The sequence below is a fragment of the Miniopterus natalensis genome, chromosome 16 (genome assembly GCF_054644295.1).
Source record: "Miniopterus natalensis isolate mMinNat1 chromosome 16, mMinNat1.hap1, whole genome shotgun sequence".
NCBI lineage: Eukaryota > Metazoa > Chordata > Mammalia > Chiroptera > Miniopteridae > Miniopterus > Miniopterus natalensis.
The window spans coordinates 35,923,671-35,942,972 of record NC_142096.1 but is presented as its reverse complement, the minus strand read 5'-3'; the positions used below and the strand labels follow the sequence as shown (position 1 = coordinate 35,942,972).

Here is a 19,302-nt window from a genome sequence, read left to right as displayed (position 1 = left end):
CCAGGTACGCATTTTAGGTAAATCCCACCAGTGAAAATGTGGAGAGGAGCTGAAAGTATGGTGTTTTATTTCAACACTCTGGCCAGCACTCCCAGCGTTGTCAGCTCTGCAGGGATGAGCTTCATTCACAGAAGCTTCCAGACCACCACTCTCCTCCTTCCACAGCAAGGAGTCTTAGAGAGTGATTCTAGGAAGTTAAGAACATTCTGGGTTGTCAAAATCAAAACTGAAAATCACCCCTGAGGATAAGCAAAGTTGAAATGTGAATAGGCTTTATAGGGCTCAGCCCTAAGATAGCCCTTCAGAAATGATGTGAAACTGGAATTGAGACTCTGCGGCCATACACTCTCCTAGGTCTTTTTTGCACCCCTCAGGGTGTTGGTTAGAGCTGAGCTATTGTACAACTGCGGGTTTTGCAAACCCGAGCTCCTGAGTTCCTTTCCTCAAGCTGAAACTTCACCCCCTATAAAACTCTGGGGTCTCAGGGTTTGAAGTAAAACTGAAAGTTCCAAAAGAACCACAGTCACCTCTGCTGTTATCTTCTACCCAAACTTGTCCTGCAAACTATACCCTCTCCTTTTACTACACGTCTACTTCACAGATGTTGGGTTGACTCAATTTCCGGATGTTATACTGAAAACCCTGGGCTTGGAGTTCAGTCTCTTGGTTTCAATTCTGGTTCTGTAGCTTTCTGACCATCTGACCTGTCAATCCTTTGAAGAATTTGAGCCTCAACTTTTTCGTCCGCAAAATAGGAATTTAATTGGATGACGCCTGAGGGAGCTTTGAGCTCTAAGATTCTGTGGCTATGAGAACATCCTGTCACTCACTATTGTTCTGGATGCCAAAGAGACATAAAATAAAACAAGTCAGAATCCTGCCATCATGATAAAGCCATAATATTCATAATTGGAAGGTACCCAAGTGATGTTATAGGTGAATGCTTAGAGACATGGAAAACTCTTTAGCTCTGCTGTCTCATGAGAAAAAAGTTTACAAAAAAGTCCAGTATGACTTCATTTTTTGTAAAACAAATGTCTACATAGAAAAATTACCCAAAGGACAGTCCCATGGTTATCTCTGGTCATAAAATTTTCTTTCTTTATTGGTTAGTTTTTAAATTTTCATTTTCTTATTTTTTCCTTACAAAAGAGGTATGTGATTTTTACAATAATAAGATTCATTTTCTGGGGCACTGTGGATTCATTGACCATTTTTATGGGGAGTTAATGAGGACTTTGCAGATGATATGACATGTAATATGGAATGTGATGGTCAAATAGGAATAATTCATTTCTCAGTAACCCCTCCATTCACCCACCGTCTCATTCTTTTCTTTTGAATACATCATGGCTTCTCATGAGTGAGCACCGACTTCCCCCACGAAAGCACACACTGCTTGAAGGCAAATGGCAATTCTTCTGTATCCTCTCCAAAAATTCCCCCAGAATATACAGAGTAAATTAACCTGCACTTGCGATAGGGGTTTTGTTGAAATTAGGGGTGCTGATTAACACCTAATTCTGTGGACACTTGTGAAAAAATCCTCTGTCTGTGAATTCTCAGTGGTTGGTGTACCAGTTTCCCAAATCTTAGGCCATGGGTTCTCTTCCTGCATCCCTCAGCTTCACTGTTTTCTTTTGTGGCTTGAACCAAAATCCCAAACAAACATGGCAGTCATGTCATGGGGGAAGCTGAGTAGGGACAGAGGAATAAACACAAAGCCCAAGGGACCCAAAATGTGGATGGGTGGCCCTGTCCTATGCAGAAGCAAGGAGTCATGGGGTAGAGCAGAGAGGCTGAAGGAGTGAAGAGAGGAGAAAGGAAGGGAGAATTCCCACTTGTGGACCTGAGTTAAAACAAAGGGCAACCAGTCCTAGGACAAGAATAGTTGTCAGATGCACGGCATCCCTTTAAATACCATCTACCTACATGTCAACAAAGCCCAAATTCCTATCTCCAGGTCAGGCGCACCTCCCAAATTCCAGGCTAGTTTATTCAACTCTCCACTTGATGTGGCCACCTGGATGCTAACCAACCTCTCCAACTCAACATGTTCTAAGCTCAATTCCTGATCTTTCCTCCCCAAATAGGCCACCTGCAGCTTCCCCATCTCAACAGATGGCAAGCTCATCCTTCTGGTTGCTTAGGCTAAAATCTAGGAAGAGGTGTCATCTGTGCTGAGGGAGCTCCCGTATCCCACATTCAATCGGTCAGAAAATACTCCTGACTCTTTCTTCAGAAGATATCAGAATCCAATGATTCCTTACCAGTCCCACCACTACCACCCTGGTTCAAGCCATCATTATCTTCCTATGCATTACTGCAATAACCTGGCTTTCCCCCTCCTTCCTTAACTTCCTACAGTCTCTATAAGCACTACAGCCAAAGTGATCCTCTTAAGACATATATTATTTTATCACCACCACCACCACCCTCGCTCGAAATAGTGCACTGGCTCCCCATTTCACTCAAATAAAGTCAAAGTTTTTGTAGGCAGTGGTCTACAACACCCAACGTGATCTGGCCCCCATTACTTCTCTGGCCTTATCTCACTAACAACTTTTGTCACATGACTCTCCTTACCACTCCTCCTACATAATCACCTACTGATAATTATTCATGGTTAGCTGCATATATTTTATCTAACTGCTTAGTAATATGAATAAATATATGAAAGTCATATTTGCATGGAAGTAAATTACTTCTGCATAGAATATTTCATTTAATCCTCACAGCGGTATTATTAACTAAGTATTACTTTTTCCATTTTACAGATAGTAAATCTGAGCTCAGAGAGATTAAGCAACTGGTTGAGGGTCACATGGTTAGTAGTTGGAGTGCTTGTATTCTAATATAGGTCTGTTTGAGCTTAATGGGAGAAAAGAAGACTTAATATTGATGGACTAGATTACTGTCCTTTAGCTAATAATCTCATTTCATTCCCCTTAATCTATTGTCTTCTCGCCTTTCATTATGTCTACTCCATTATACAAGGAGTCATACACAGCAGGTGACCATAAACTGTTGACAAGCATCATCACCACCATCATCATATTATACATTCTCTTTTGAGTCTTTGCCTCAGTTACTGTGGGTCACGTTCATTTTATTTCTTCGTTCAGGCTCCAAAGAAAGAGACTTGCGTGCGCGAGCCTGCAGGGCTCAGTTCGGTGGGCAGCCGTCGCCTGGGTTTCTTCTAAAACGTGCTGCTCGTTTGTTCTCACCGCCTGCGCTCTTAGCCATTCCCAAGGGAAGGCTTGGTTCCTTGCGTTCCTACCTAATTCCCTTCCCGCCAGCAATTCAGTTATTCAGTTTGCCAATTATGTGTTTGAGGTGGCCTCTCAATTCTTTTTTTGTAAATGTCAGTAAGGTCTATCTCAGCATTACTACCTAAATGGTCCACCTATATCTTTGATACAATTATTTTTCTTCCATTTCAGAAACTGTTCAGAGGTTGGTCAGCTAGATCTAGTCAACACATATTTGTTTAGCACCTAGTACAGACCAATCCTTATTCAGGAATTGGGAACCAAGGGTGGGGAACGTTTTTTCTGCCAAAGGCCATTTGGATGTTTATAACATTCGTGGTCCACACAAAATTTGTCAACTTAAAAATTAGCTATGAATAAAAGCTCCTAGATTTATTGAATTTTGAGCCCCACCTACAGTTGCCTTGACAGGGCCAGACCAAATGATTTTGAGGGCCTTATGTGGCCCATCCCTGGGTAGACAAAGAGATAGGACACTGTTGTGATACAACAATGGATAAAGTTAAGAACCAAGGTAATTTTGGTCTATTCCTAAACTATAAATATCTGAACTAGAAGGTACCTAGGTGATCAATCAATCTCCATTTTACAGATATTAAAACTAAGTCCCAGATTTTTTTAAGGCAGTTTCCAGTTTTTTTTTTATACTAATTATTTTTATCCCAACAGGTTTAATTTTTTAAATGCTTATGTATCCATTTTAAAATATTATTTTTAAGCAATTTTAGTGTTTCACAGTTTTGTTCATTAAAGATGCCAGTTAGGGTTTCTAATTAGCATAAGATTGTGTTGCTACACTAAACTGATTTCATTCAGGCAAAGTTAGAGAAACTTAACATTTTGATGAACCTATACATTAATCAGAAGACTAAACATTTTTTTTTCCATTGTAATCTCCACAATTTTTTTGTGTACTCCTGGGAATTCAAGAAGTACAGTATAGGAAAACTTATTAAGATAGGAAAATAATAATGCCAATGTCAAGACCAGAGCCCTGCGTCTTATAGTCTACTTATATCTCCCCATATATCATCATTCAACAACCATTCCTTGACCCCTATCTGCGCTCTGGCCACTCTTACATGTACTGTGATACAAAGAGCTACAGAAACTCACGGAGGGGAAGAATGCTAAGAAGTGCGGGCTCGTGAGCAGCAAACCATTCACAGCAGTCAGATCAAGTTAAGAACAAGTGAGCAGATGAATGGAGCAGGTAGGAAGGGATCTGGTTTTAAAATGATTTATATTGTATTTTATAAAAAAGTCCAAGGCCATTGAAGATTCTGAATTAGGAAAATGGCATGATCACTTTGTTTCCCAAAGGCAGCAATGTAAAATGTATGTTAGTATGGGGGAGGAGATCAGGAGCACGTAGACCAAATCAGAGACTATTACAGTAATATAAGCAAGAATAGATGAGGGCCACAACAGTGGGAAAGGAATAGATATGAGAAATATTTAACATATTAGGTAGAATTAGAAGAGCAGGAAGGAGGAGTTATAAAATGCTACATATGTCCTGACAGTCAATTCATTAGTCACTCCCAGTCTCCTTTTTGAGATCAGTGTGTCATGTTCCACATGACCCTCTCCAAGCTGGCCATGTTGGACCATGAACACAGAGTTGGATGTAGTATCTCGGGTGGAGAATGGAAATAACTCGTAAAGGGGGAGGGATAAAGAACAATGTCATCCCAGAGATGGACCAAGGGAGAAAAGGTGAGAGAGGCCTGGGTAATGAGTCATAGTCTCTGAATCATAAGAAGACAAATTGGAAATCATTCTTCTGCAAAAGCAACAAGATCTGCCTATCCCACTTGAAGAAGGTGTTGAACCGGATGTTGTATTCCCCTTTAGACTGGTTCCAGGAAACAGAAGAAGAAAACCAGGTGAAGAAGACATGAGGGGACCAAACATGGCACAAAGAAGTTGTGACACATAATGCTTTAGAAATATGAGAAATCAAAGTGTTTGACTGTTTTGTTTTTTAAAGAAAGGAAGCCTTCCTTCCACAGGAACAACTGGGTAACCACAGTTATTAAATTTACACATTTGTTTAGCATCAATAAATTGCAATGCCACATTTTGAGGTTTGGAGGTTTTCTAAAGAATAGTTGTGGTGAAGGGCTAACAACAAGCCTCACTGAAGAAAAATAAAAATGCATTTTTTGCTGGCCATTGTTCCAGGTAGACAAAGAGACACAGAAATTGGTAAGACATTTCCCAACCATGGAGAAGCTCACACTCCAGAGATCATGACAATATAATGCTAAATGTTATAGTGGACGTTTGAACAAGAAACCCTATGAATCAAGATTGAGACACGTACATGAGGCAAGAGGTGAAGAAGTATTTTCCCAGAAGGAGGCATTTGAGTATTACAGGATAAGCAGATGTTCACTGGACAGCTAAAAGTAGAAGAGCATGCCATGATGGAATTTTCACACATTTCCTCCCAATAGTGTTTCATACATGTAGGCAATGATTTTAAAACAAAACCTTAGGCCTCTCAAATGTAGAGTCTAAATATTGTTTTTTAGTAATGAGCTGATGTTTTCTTCTTTGAGTCCTAACCAGCCTTAATATATCAGGTGGATACCTTCCGGGTGGTAAAGCCCACACGAAATTTGGAATACAACAGCCTTGCCCACAAGTTGTAATTCTGACATTTCCTAGTGGTGCGACCTTGAGAATGCTGCTAAATATCTCTGTACTTCGATGTTCTACCGCAGGAGCTACTATCTACTTCATTGGATGATTTTGAGAATTAGACAATGTAAAGCACACAAAGTTGCCTAATGTTTGAGTAATACAGAAAATACTCAAAATAAGTTTAGAAAACGCTACGCTTTATGTTCCATTATCCAGTAAAATCACCTCAAAATTGTAAATATGTTGATAAATGTAATTCATTCAGTCATTCCTTCTGTTTAAAATATTACAAGAAGTTGAGATAGGAAAATCCCTCACCCCCACCCCCAGTCCATCCAGACCAACACCTAGCTCTCACGTTTCTCCAAAACTCCCATCCCATTTTCATTCTCCACACCTACAACTTAAAACAGCCAAATTCTAGCATGCATTTAATTTTATGTTCTTCTTTTTGGCTACCACTACTTACAGACATTTTTTTCTTTTGTTACAATGTTTTTTCTTTTAATTAACACTCAAAATTTTTTAGTTCCGATATGTTATAGTTTACTCAACTTGTGCGCTATTGTTAGATATTTGAATGATTTACAATCTTACACTGGTAAAAATAATATTGTATTGCTTTCATTCATTCCAAAAACATTTATTGAGCATCTACAAAGTGCAAGACACAATTTTGGCTTGTGGTGTTAAGAAGTTCATTCCAGCAGTAATTCTGTCTCTAAGTAGTTTTCAGCCTAGTAGAAAATAGCTAGAGCATTAGGTAGATAAAAACATGGAATAAGAGGAATTGCGTGGGTGCCTAAGTGATGCCCAGTTAGACTTCTAGAGCAAGTGATTCTGCTTGGCTGCAATTCATGATTAGTGAAGGAAAGCACAGGGAGATGAACTTGGAGTAGTTAGGGCCGACCATGTAAGGTCTTAAACTCCACGCTAGAGATCCTGGGCCACTTTCTATGATGGCTGGTTTACGATCCACTGAGGCATCATAGAATAATAATTAAAAGAGCTCAGATCTAACAATAAAAGGTTTGTTAAATAAATCACGGTATGTACAAATGACGAAATACCATGAAGCCATTAAAATAAGTGATAGAATGATAACTGATGGCTTGAAAATGATTTCTAATATGATCTACAAAGAAAGGTCATATAATAAAGCAATATATGCAGTATGATCCCAATTTCATATCAGAAATGCAATTCAGAAAAAAAGCTGGAAACATTTGCTCAGCAATTTCTTTGTGGTTATTTCAAAGTAGAGGAATTATGAGTGATTTCATATTTTTCTTTGTGCTTTGATTTCTTTTTTCCATCTTTGAATCAAGCACTTAATAGGTCCTTAATTGTTCAGCATTTGGAATGTTTCCAGTTTCCATTATTGGAAGGGATGGTTTGAAGGACATTCTTGTACATAAATATTCGTATGGGTCTCTGTTAATTCATGTAAGTAGAATTTTGAGATCAAGATGTATTCCCATAGGGCTATGTGACTTTAAGATTTAAATTTTTGACTTAAAGGGAAGAAATGGGCACTAGAACCAAACTACCTATGTTTGAGCATGAATTGCACCACTTCCTAGAACATCACCTCCAACGAGGGCCATTGGTTTTCTGTGCCTCGTTCACTCTTTTTTAAATGAGGATATTAATTGTACCTTCCCCACGGGGCTGTTGTGAAAATTAAATGCATTATTTCCTGTAAGGGTTTACAACGGTGCCCAGAACATCTTGAGTGCTTACTAAATCTTAGAAATCATGAATTTTTATTGTTGATAATACAATAAAAAGTTTTCTTATTTTGTCCCCCCCCCTTTTTTTTTTTTTGGTCATTTAATGTTTTTCTATTAGGAAAGAATCTCATCCCCCCCCAATTAATCCTTTACTCTCACAATTTTTTCCTATCACCACTGTAGAATGTGCTCTTTAAGGACAATTCCGAAGCCACAGAAGACAAACTATGTCTTTTGGCTCTTGACACGAACCGTTGTTTTTAATATTCTTTAACCTACCCAATCGCTAGTCACAATATATTTTGGCATGGAAGCTAGTTAGGATGCAAGTTCTACAGTGTCAAAATCAATTCTGAAAGAACACTGGGATCCCTAAAAGACTTCAAGCTTCACTTTTCAAGGGAATATTATAGCTCAAACAAGCATTTGTTCCCAACACTTCCCTCTGGGGCCTCACTGAAATATCAGATGAAAGCGCGGAAAGGAGCCTTTTCTATATAGCAGAAGGCTCTCCTGCCAGAAGCAATTACTTATCGCCTAAGAAAGCATCCTTGAATTTTTTTTTTTTTTGGTTTTTGTAGAACATAATCCTATCGCATAAAATATTCTGTTTGGCAAGCCTTATTGGCAAGATGAGGCTCCTGCAGAATTCAGAAGTCGCCTGTATGCTAGCCAAAGGAAGGAGTCCTTTTCAAATCCTCACTCCTCCCCCTACACGCCCGTGACTGCCAGAGGAATCCGTGGGCCCCCCGGAAGGACCTGCAGCCTGGGAATCAGGATACCTGGCTTTTATTTTATTTTTCAAGTATACCTTTATTGATCTCAGAGAGAGGAAGAGAGAGGGAGAGAGAGATAGAAACATCAATGATGAGTCATTGATCGGCTGCCTCCTGCAAGCCCCCTGCTGGGGGTCGAGCGGACAACCCGGGCAGGTGCCCTGACCGGGAATCAAATTGCGACCTTCTGGATCCTAGGCCGATGCTAACCTCTGGGTGATCTTTTCTAATAGTTACAGCACAACTTCTTGGAACTTCACCTTTCTATCTGTAGAAACAAGACATAGGATCAACTGACGTCCAAGGTTCCTTTGGGTCCAAACATTCTGACATGTTTTTCCTTATTTTGTTGTTTCCTTCGAGACGTGGCTCAGAGTTCGGAATGCGGCATGACGTCATTAAATATTACAACAGAATTCCCCTCAGCACTTGGGGGGGGCACTCATGTGTTAATATTTTCTTGCTTAGCACACAGCCCACATTTGTAAGGTACCTAGTAGGTGTCAGATACCGTTACGTGGTAGGACGTGTTATGAGCAAAATACAAACTGTCTCTGCCCTTTGAAGTTTACAGTAGATCAGATAATTAAGCAAGTGATAACAGCTCTGTGACTGCAGGGATAGCCAGCTTTGAGAAGCTGGAATTTTGAAGCTGGAGCAATAGTAGAGAAGACGCTGAGGTGCTGGTTCCTTTGACAACCCTCCCTGGCCCTTCCCATCTAAAATGTTCCTCCTCTCGGTTCCCATGGCCCCCTGTGCTTACTGCTATCTGATCCCTTAACACCTTCCTTGCATTGCAAATGTCTGTACACATGTATCTACCCCCTTTAGACTGCACGGACCTCAAGAAGGACAATTTTAATTGTATTTTGTGCTTCCGCCTACAACCCTTAGTTTAGCACACAGCGCATCCTTCATGCCTAGTTGGGCCCTCAAAATGTTTGTTGGCTAGAAATAAGAAATGTTCCACTTATAATTTTAGAAGAACTGTGACAGGTGGTAGGAATCAGGATCTAGTCAGAGTCCTATCAGCCCAGGAATCAAGGTCCATCCCTGGCCAACGTAGTACTGACTTCCATAGAAAATGTCCAAATAAAGGTAATTCTTTATTTTCATTTTCACATAGAGTTCTTTTTTACTGCCCATATATCTGTAAGTCCTTCCTTTCCAAAGCCAGCTGGGAGCACTGAAGCTTAAAGAGACAAAGCTGGCAAAGGCCTTTGACCTCTCTGCAAAAAGGTAACTACATATATACCCAGAATATCTTAGCATCCTCCTGGTGTTTGAAGGGAGTGAGGGGGATCTGAGAGGCTTGGTTACTAGAGAACTTCCTCTAACTTGCATCCTTTGTTCTTTCTGGTCTACACCCAAGATAGGCTGATTTTGGGGTGGAAATCACTCAATTCCAAAGGAACCGTGTGAGCAAAGGCACAGAGATGTAAGCCAGCAATGACTCTTGTGTAAACTATAGAGTGACGTGAACTCGGAGTCCATGTGGCATGACTAAGAGACTAGAAGGGGGCAGGGCAACCAGCTACAGGAAAGCTCATGTGATTCACTGACCGTGCAATTTACCCTGGGGTGGAAGAGGGAGAAACGATAAGCTCGTGCAGCATGCAAACACCTTTTTTACAATTAAAATAATCTGCAAAAAACAAATGAGCTAACTGTACACAGAAGCCTGCAGAACACCAAGGCGGCACGCAAGTGTAAGATATGCGTCCCCTCAGGCTAAGGGGAAAACGCAGCTTTGAATTAAGTACTGGTTTCAGGCACATCCGATTTATTCACTTTATTCATAGGGTGACTTACACCTGGTTTTATTTGAAACATCCATCATCCCCCCTAAAGTGGGGAGGAGAGGGCAGTGCCGAAGGGAGCTTGTTGAGCCGAGGGAGAGGCGCAAGCCAAACACCATCCAATTCAGAAGTGTATTTTAAAAAGTCCAAACCATTTTTTTTTTTTTCTCTTTAACTCTTCATGCTTACACGTCTTGGGGTAAATTGTCATTCGTTTCTGTCCTAGGATTAGTGGTCGAATCCAAAGTAAGCAACTAGTGTTCACTAGAGAAGTTATTTCCCTTCCTCTTAGTTCCTTTTATTTTAATCCTTACCTGAGGACATTTTTTCCATTTCAGAGAGAGTGGGAGGGAGAGAGAGAGAAACATCGATGTGAGAGAGACACATCCATAGGTTGCCTCCTGCACACACCCCAACCGGGGCCAGGGGTCCGGCCTGCAACCAAGGTACGAGGCTGGAATTGAAACTGGGACCCTTCAGTCCATGCGGCCGATACTCTAACCACTGAGCCAAACCGGCCAGGGCCATCGTAGTTCCCTTTTGCTTCTGTTTTAGAGATTGGCTGTCTGTGGCTGCCATTCTGAGACTTCTAAAAAGAATATGTAAAGACAGCTGATTGCAGAGAGAAATCCAAGGTGAGGAAGGAGCTCGGGGTTGCTACCTTGAATAGTTGCAATTCTTCCCACTTGACTGGGCAGGACACTCGAAGGTCCACATAACAGAAATTCCTGCCCAGAGTCTTGCATGAGTTCCCTAGATTCCTTTTTCCCATCTGATAAGTGGGGCTAGCTTCTGGAACGAGTTACTCGGTGCTCTATCTCGGGTCAGCAACAATGGCTCCTGGCCCAAAGCCAGCAGGCCACTTGTTTTTATGTGGTGGGAGAGCTAAGAATGGTACACATGTTTTAATAATTGGGAGGAAATAACAATTAACACAATGTGTTGTGATATGTAAAAATGATCTGAAATCCAATTTCATCGCCCACAAATAAAACTTTGCAGACATTCAGCCACAACCACTCATTTACCTATTGTCCGCAAGGCTTTCCACTGTGTCTGTGTCCGTTCAGCCTCCTATAACACAGTACCACAGACCCTGTGACGTAAACAACAGGAACGTATTTCTCACAGTGTGGAGTCGGGAAGTCCAAGATCAAGGTGCTGGCAGATCCGGCGACTGGTATGGTTCCTTTTCCCGGTGCCCGGACAGCTGTCTTCTTGCTGTGTCCTCACACGGTGAAGAGCAGAGAAAGATATCCAATCTCTTCCCCTTCTTATAGGCACCACCCTCATGCCCTCGTCTAAACCTAGTTACCTCCTGAAGGCCCACCTCCAAATGTCATCACATTTGGGGGGAAGGGTTTCAACATATGGATTCGGGGGGACACAAACACGCAAGGCATAACAAACTGCGATGGTAGCATTCAGTAGCCGCAGCAGAGACCATATAGCCTAGCAAGCCTGTTACCATCGGGCCCTTTACAGACAAACAGCCGTATGAGCGAGCTACCCCATTTTCCCATTTAACAGGTAAGGAGGCTGAGGCACAGGAGTGACTTGCTCTACTTCACTATCACACAGCCAGTAAGTGGATTCAGGATCCGCACCACCCAGACAGTCAGACTCCAAAAGAAAAACTCTTGCTCTACATAACGCTGTCTCCCTAAGAATCTGTGTCGATCCTCCAAGCCATCGCTCAAAGCCCAATGAATGAGTGTGGAGTTGAAGTCCATTGGCCTATTGGAAGTCTTTCTCTACTGTTTCAGCCTCTGTTACACTCGTCCCCCTCATCCCAGGTTCGCTTTCTGCGGTTTTAGTGACCCATGGTCTACTGCGATCTGAAAATTTAAACGGAAATTTCCAGAAGTAAACAATTCTTAAGTTTTACCTTGCACGCCCTTCTGAGTAACATGATAAAATCTTGCACTGTCCCATGTGTCCCATCCAGGACATGAATCATCTTACGTCTAGTGTATCCACGCTGTATACAGAGCACATCGGTTGCAAGAAAGATGAGGGTGAAGCAAGGTGAGCTTGGAGAGCTGGAAGGCGGCTTTGTGACTCCTTGCTGCCTGCAGCACCAAGCAGTCTGTGGCACGTGAACATATGCACTTTGTGGATTAGAAACACCCCTTAAAGGTAACTGATTAGTCCAGTTCCAAAAACTCGTATCTTGATATGTTTTATATTCATCATTTTTTAGTTTTTAGAAGGGTAATGCAGTGTGTATAGAGAACTTATGAAATATCCCAGCAGGGACTACAGCGGGAAAATATATGAAACCCAGGAGAGTGAATCATAACTCATTGAGAAGGTAAAACAAAGGAAGTTCATGTGGCTGATTCACAAACAGACTCTTTAAAATAATCAAATGAGGAACTCGACCAAGCTGGGTGGGGTGTTCAACTTGATTGGTCGAGCTGAAACGGGGGGAAGTGAGAGTCAAAAAGGGAATGGAACATTGATTTGGGGTGGAAAACCTAGATGATTACCAGCGATCTGGGTTTGTGTTTAAGAAGAAACCTCTGGCAGTTTGGTGGGTGGCCATGAAGACATACTGCTGGAGTCCCCTGCGATGGGAAGCACAGCTGACTGACGCCCCAGCTGCTGGGTCCCCTACTGTGTTCAAGCCAAGGCCACACCTCCCTGGGGCTGCTCCCCCCAGTGACTAAGCATGGGCCGGGTGCTAGTCCAGGCCCATTTCTGCAGGATAAGGAATTGCTTTTGTGGGCAATTTTGGCTCAAGAACTCCCACTGACCAGCCAAATGCTGAATTTTAGAAATGCACTCCGGTCTGGGACTCCGCCCCTCCTGCCCCCTCCTCTCCTTTCACAGGTGTGGGAGTGGCATCGGGTCCCAAGGCTCTCCCTGCCTCCTCCGACTTCCTGCCCTGTTCCTCACAGGTGTCCCCTCCAGTAGATCTCTTGGGAATCTATTTCTGTCTTAGCCCATGCTTCTCCAAGGACCCAAACTTCCACATTAGTCCATCCTGGCTTCCAGGTGGTCAAGTGAGAGCTGTTTCTAATATTTCCTCTTATATTCAGTTTGATTTTTATTCAGAGAGCTGGAAAGAACTGATCACAAAGGGAAAATCGTTCTCTTACTCCTTGACCCAAGGAACTTCTAGCATCTGAAAGAACTCTCAACAATGACTACAGTAAAATAATCTCATCTTTCGCTCTGAAATAAGCAGCTAAATGACATGGGCGGGTTTTTACATGCTCCTTTAGGGATCAGGAGCCCCAGAACGGCCAGGTGAGCTGCCTGCAGTGACGATGTGTTCAGCATGGTGAAGGCCGACACTCCCCAGCTCCTGGCCTTCCACGCTCTCTGTGCTGCCCTATTATGTGACTCTGTGGTTCACCCCCAACTGCAGGACAGAATCGATTCAGGCAACCTGAAGTGACCATTTTGAGTGACATGATCAGAAAATACTACCCAAAGAACCTCATTTCTGTAAAACAAGTAAATATCAATTCCTTGGTATTTCTTAACCATCCTTAATTGACTGCTGTGAATTATTTTCAGCAACCTGAAAGGCCCCATTGAGTTGTGAGTATAATGCCAGTGCCCAGCACAGTGCGAAGAATACAAACCGTGCCTCACAACTACTGCCTGACTGTCGTCGGATGGACTGATATTGTGTTTCCCAAATGGCACAATCTTTTTTTTAAAGATGACAACTACAGCTGTCTTTGTAAAAGGTGCTCATTTCAATGGCAGACGAAAGACTAACATGTGGGCAAAAGCAAGTAGAGATAGCATTTATTGCACCCTTACATTGTTGCAGACACTGCCAGAACCACTCTCAATCATCACCCCATTTTGCAGGTGAGAAAATTGAGGGTTAGAGATATTAAGCAACTTGCCTAGTGTGTCACAGCTAATAAGTGACAGATCAGATTCAACACAGATTAGACAACCACTCTGTCAGTCTATCTCCTTCCCAAGGATATGCCAGAATTGAGCATAAAAGTCCCCATTTTGGCCCAATAATGGTGGCCAACAAGACTGATATCATGAATAATCCAGGATAAACACTTATTCAAAGAAATATTTTTCCGTGTTTCATTCAGACTAGATTAATAATGTGATTCCTAGGAAGGGTGTCTAGGCCTTTTGAGCTCTGAACTACTTAGAAAAGGTTTATAATTATCTCATTAAATGCCTGGTAATAAATACTTTCAAGGTACTAATGCATTTAAACCATTTCTTTTTAACATTTTCTGAAGATCCCTGTTATTTTGTTGACATTCTAATAATGGAGCTTGAGAAGTCATAGGAACTGCCCAGAGAGAGAATGAAAGGGAGCACACTATCTTAATTTCCAAATTTGCTGAAAATGGGCGTGGTCGGGTCTGTGCATGCAATGCAGTCCCCGAGTTCACTGCCAGTCTCTCCCACCCTGTGCTTGCCTCGGCCACACTGATCAACACACACCAAAGGCTAAAAATGGACAGTGTGATAGGTCATTGTCTTTGGCAAGAGTCTTCTTCAGGCAGGAAAAATAGATCTAGGACTGTCTATTCCAGATTCAGAGAAATGAGGAAACCAGAAGAAAAAATGCGAGGGAAAGAACATTCTATTTATCCATCCATTATTTGATTCATTCCCCAAAAATATCTAAGGAGTGCCTATTTCAGGCCAGGCACCTTGTTAGGAACTGGTGAACAAAATGATGTGTTCTCCAGCCATGAGAAGGAGACAGGTGACAAAGGAGGTCCGGAAGCCCCGTCCACCCAATGCATGTCCCCTGTTTCTTGTTCCCGCCCTGGTGGATGAACCGTGATTCTTCTCAGTCAGTCGCGGTTCTCACACTCCCGATAACGGCGACTGGGTTAGGGCCGGGCATATGACACGCTTTGGTCAACGACACAGAAAGAGAAGTTTGCAAAGGGACCTCTTGGAAAGATTTCCCTCCCTGACACAAAGAGAATCACGTGAGGGAGTCCCTTTGTGCCACCTGCTCCCTTCCCCGGAGCTGAGCCGAGGCAGCTGCGTTGTAACCATGAGGGGAGTCACTGCCAAAACTCAACGGATGGAAGAGCAGCAAGGTGCGCAGAGTGACATGCCTTAGAATCCAGCAAGCATGTGATCAGCTCGGACAAGCTAACCCTTCTGAGGATTCGTGGAGTGCTATGTTTTATAAATAATTACAATAAACAAATGTGAATACCTTAGTACCCGTTTATTCCAGCTCTAGGTTATACCAGGCAATGAGCAAGGTGCTTTTCACAGTATTTTTTTTCATCAGCACAAGAGAGATATCCTGACGCTCACTGGAGGAACATGAGGCAGCCACCTCATAACTACTCAAATCACCTGCAGGTTCTTTATCCCCAGCATCCCTCCCCCTTCTCTGTTGCCAGCACCTCAATTTTCCTACGGGAAACCACATGCCACGAGATTCTGGGTGAACCATCAACCGTGACGTCCTGGCCCCCTTCCCGCATACCTGATGCATAGTAAGGCCTGAAGAACTACTCATGTTCTCCCTGAGGCACACTAGTATTATTCTCTTGATCCCATTATTGAATTTATTGGGGTGACACTGGCTAGTAAAATTATATATATATTTTTAAATCTGCTCTCCTTCTAAGACTTGACCCAATTTTTTTTTTTTTAAATAGACCATCTGTTTAATATCTTTACCAGGAAAGCATTATTCTAGATAGGTTTACCATATAACTAAGGTTGTGCTTCGGAGACAAGCAAAGTTCCCATCTTCCAAAGGCCAAGTTTTGTCACCACAGACTAGTTCTGGAGGGATGTGCAGAAGATGCACCGTTACCAGGAAACAAGGCGCTAGAGAGGAAAGATGTGGGAGGGCTTTCGCCACTCACACTTGTTAGAGAAATATTATAAACAAAACCAGACTCTGAGAACACAGATTTCCCTGCCAGGAAAATGGCACTCATCTTTTACCTGGAAAGAAATGGAGGAATGAGCTTTCCTGAGAAAGTTCAAGAATATTTAAAGTCTGTTCATGTGGCTTCCTACAAACTTGCAGGTTCACACCGCTCAGAGGTCAGCAAACTACAACCCAAGGGCCAAATATGGCCCTTCCCATTTTTGTAAATAAAGTTTTATTGGAACACTGCCATGCCCATTTGTTTACACATTATTCATGGCCACTTTCACACTCCAATGACGGAGTCCAGTCTTCATGACAGAGATCATCTGTCACACAAGGTCTAAAATATTTACAATCTGGCCCTTTAACAGGAAGAGATGGCCGGGCACTAGGCTAGTTAACAATATCAGTCATTATTATCAGCTATTCAACACCTACATTTATCACCACATTTAGGCCGCAGGACCTCTGAAGCCTCTGAAGTGGGTACCCAACTCTTATTTTCCAGAAAGAAGGGAAGTGAAGCTTATAGACCTTTAATTCTTGACAAAGGCAACACAGGCAAAGCAGAGATTCAAGTTCAGACATATGCGTTAATTTAGTGAATATTTATTGGGCAACTACTATGTTCTGGTCATGTGTTACGTGCAAGGAGCACAGAGGTAAAAAAACCCACAAAAACCTATAAAATCTTTTTCCTTGTGATGCTTATGGTGGATGGAGAGATTGTTATTAAATCAATAATCACACAAATATATATATAACGCATATGTATATGTGTGTGACCCTGGATAAGCTACTTAACCTCTTTGTGCTTGATTTTCTCATATGTGAAGTGGGGATTATACCTGTAGTTATACTGTAGGGTTATCACGATAATTACTTGAACATATATGTATATATGTGTGTATATATATGTGTGAGTGGATAGATAGATAGATAGATAGATAGATAGATAGATAGATAGATAGATAGATAGATGATAGAACTACCAGTTGTGCAAGAAGAAGTTGAAAGTATAGGGTACTAGAGAGGGAGCAAAGGTCAGGGTCAAGTTTAGGTTGGAAAGGGGGTTTATTAAGTTATGAAAATAGAAAGCATTGACGCTCTGCTCTGGGCCCTTAAGGGAGTTTTGCTTTTTGCAAGGACAGATACCTGGGCAGAAACTGGAGGAGATACAAGTATGTATTGAGATGAGGGTGTGGAAGATAAAACTTTCAGAAAATTAGCTCTACTAGCTGATAGTAAGAAATACTGAGCTAACATGAAGGCATTCACTCAAATCTCTTCTCGCTCTTCTGTAAGAGGGAAAGCCCCTTCCTGGCTTTGGCACATGCCCCTCTTTCTACATGTGCCACCTGGGTGATTTCTGTTTCCTTCTCGGCATCTCTAGACAGACATCTTCATTTTCTGCTTGTAACAGAAACGTGGGGGAGCGCTGACAAGATCAACTCCCAGGGTGTTTTTCTCCAGACCTCACCACGATCCTTACTCACAGGTGAGCCCCAAATAGCTCAACCCCTTTGAAAATCCTTGTAGACCCCCTTTGCCCACACTCTTCTCTAAGGACCATGTTAATGGCACACTCAGAATTTCAACTTCCAAAATGACATTAGAGACAGACCTCTTTCTATCCTCACTCAGGCTTTTTGTCCCCTTTGGAGAGACAGCATCCTACAGTGGTCAAGAAGGAAAATTGTGTCACCAGAATCTTGCATTTGAGTACTGCTTGTCCAGCTGTGTGACCCTGGATAAGCTACTTAACCTCTCTGTGCCTCCATTTTCTCATGTGTAAAGTGGGGATTATACCAGTAGTTATATTGTAGGGTTATCAAGAGAATTACTTGAGTAAATACACATAAAGCACTGAGAACAGTGCCTGGCACACAGTGAAATGCTCGAGAAATTATAGCTTTTCATATTACTTAATGAATGAGCCCAAGTGTTTTGGTCAAGTCATATAGGCAGAGGCAGAATGCGAGACTCCCAATTCCGACCTCTTTTTCTAAATGCGGGATATGGCCTGGGAGAGATCTCTGTGGCAGCAAACAGCCGAGTAACCATCCTCTCTCACTGAGGATGTCTTGCTCTCCTGTGAGCCAGCCCTTGGACAAGATGACAGCTACATGTTCATCAAGCACCTACTATGAGCCAGGCAATCTGCTAAGGGTGTTCCTTACACTATCCACTCTCTTAAAACTTCCTTCCAATCCTGATAATCCTCATTTTATAGCTGAAGAGCTAGTCTCAGAGAGGTTAAATAAGTTGTTTAGGGAAAATGTCAAAGTCAGGAATCAACCCCAAGGTCACCTGTGCTACACTGTAACAGACTAGAGCACTTACAGTCCAATAAATGGTGAGAACAATGACAAAGATGAGGAGACAGTCATGGGCCTGTGGAACGATACCATGAAATCCTTCCTGTCTCCTTTCTGCCCCTTTCTGAAACCCTCCCCCAACCTTTCTCCCTCCTGGGACCACCAACCTCCTGTCCCTTATATTCTTCCCCTCATTCCAGATTATCTTTTCAGGAGAAGATTCTTACAGTTACTGGGAGAATTTCTCATGATTCAGTCCTGACACCTTAGGACTCACCATACCTCTAGGACAGAATGCAGGGGTAACATTCTGCATAAGCAGGTCTGGGTTTTTCACTGTGTGTCACTAATTACATAACCCTGCCCAAGTCACTCGACTTTAGTGAGCTTTGGTGGATAAACAATACCTGTCCTACAAACACAACATATTCTTGGGAGGAGACTAGGATGTCACCTCTCCCCACCTTCTCCTCTTAGCAAATCCTCTCTCAGGAGAGAGCCTGCTTCTGCTCTAGTCCTTCAGGTGTGGTCCACAGCCTAAAACAATGGCACCTCTTGGAAAAACATCTTCCCAAGACTAAGCTTACCTGGTGCCCCGTGTTCTAAGTCCGTTCTTCCCCCAGAGCACAGCAGTATAGCAGACTCAAGTACATCAGTATAGGAGGCAATGCCAGGGAGGGCTGTGCCCACCTCCAGGGTTTCTGACTCAGTAGGTCTGGGGTGGGGCCAAGATTTTGCAACTCTAACAACTTGCGAGTTGATACCCATGCGGTTGGCTGTAAGATCATTTTGAGAAGAACCACAGGCATTGCCCTAGTATGGAAAAAGTATTTGCAGAGTCAGGATTAAGTGCTCAAGCTGCCTCGAGTCAATTCCCAGCTCTACTACTCTCCAGCTG

General features: G+C 42.4%; 1 long non-coding RNA gene across 5 annotated transcripts in view; it reads right to left on the bottom strand.

The window, feature by feature from the left end:
• Positions 1-19,302, bottom strand: part of LOC107539542 (uncharacterized) — a 301,088-nt gene that overhangs the window by 8,470 nt on the left and 273,316 nt on the right. The gene's annotated exons all lie outside the window — the stretch shown is intronic.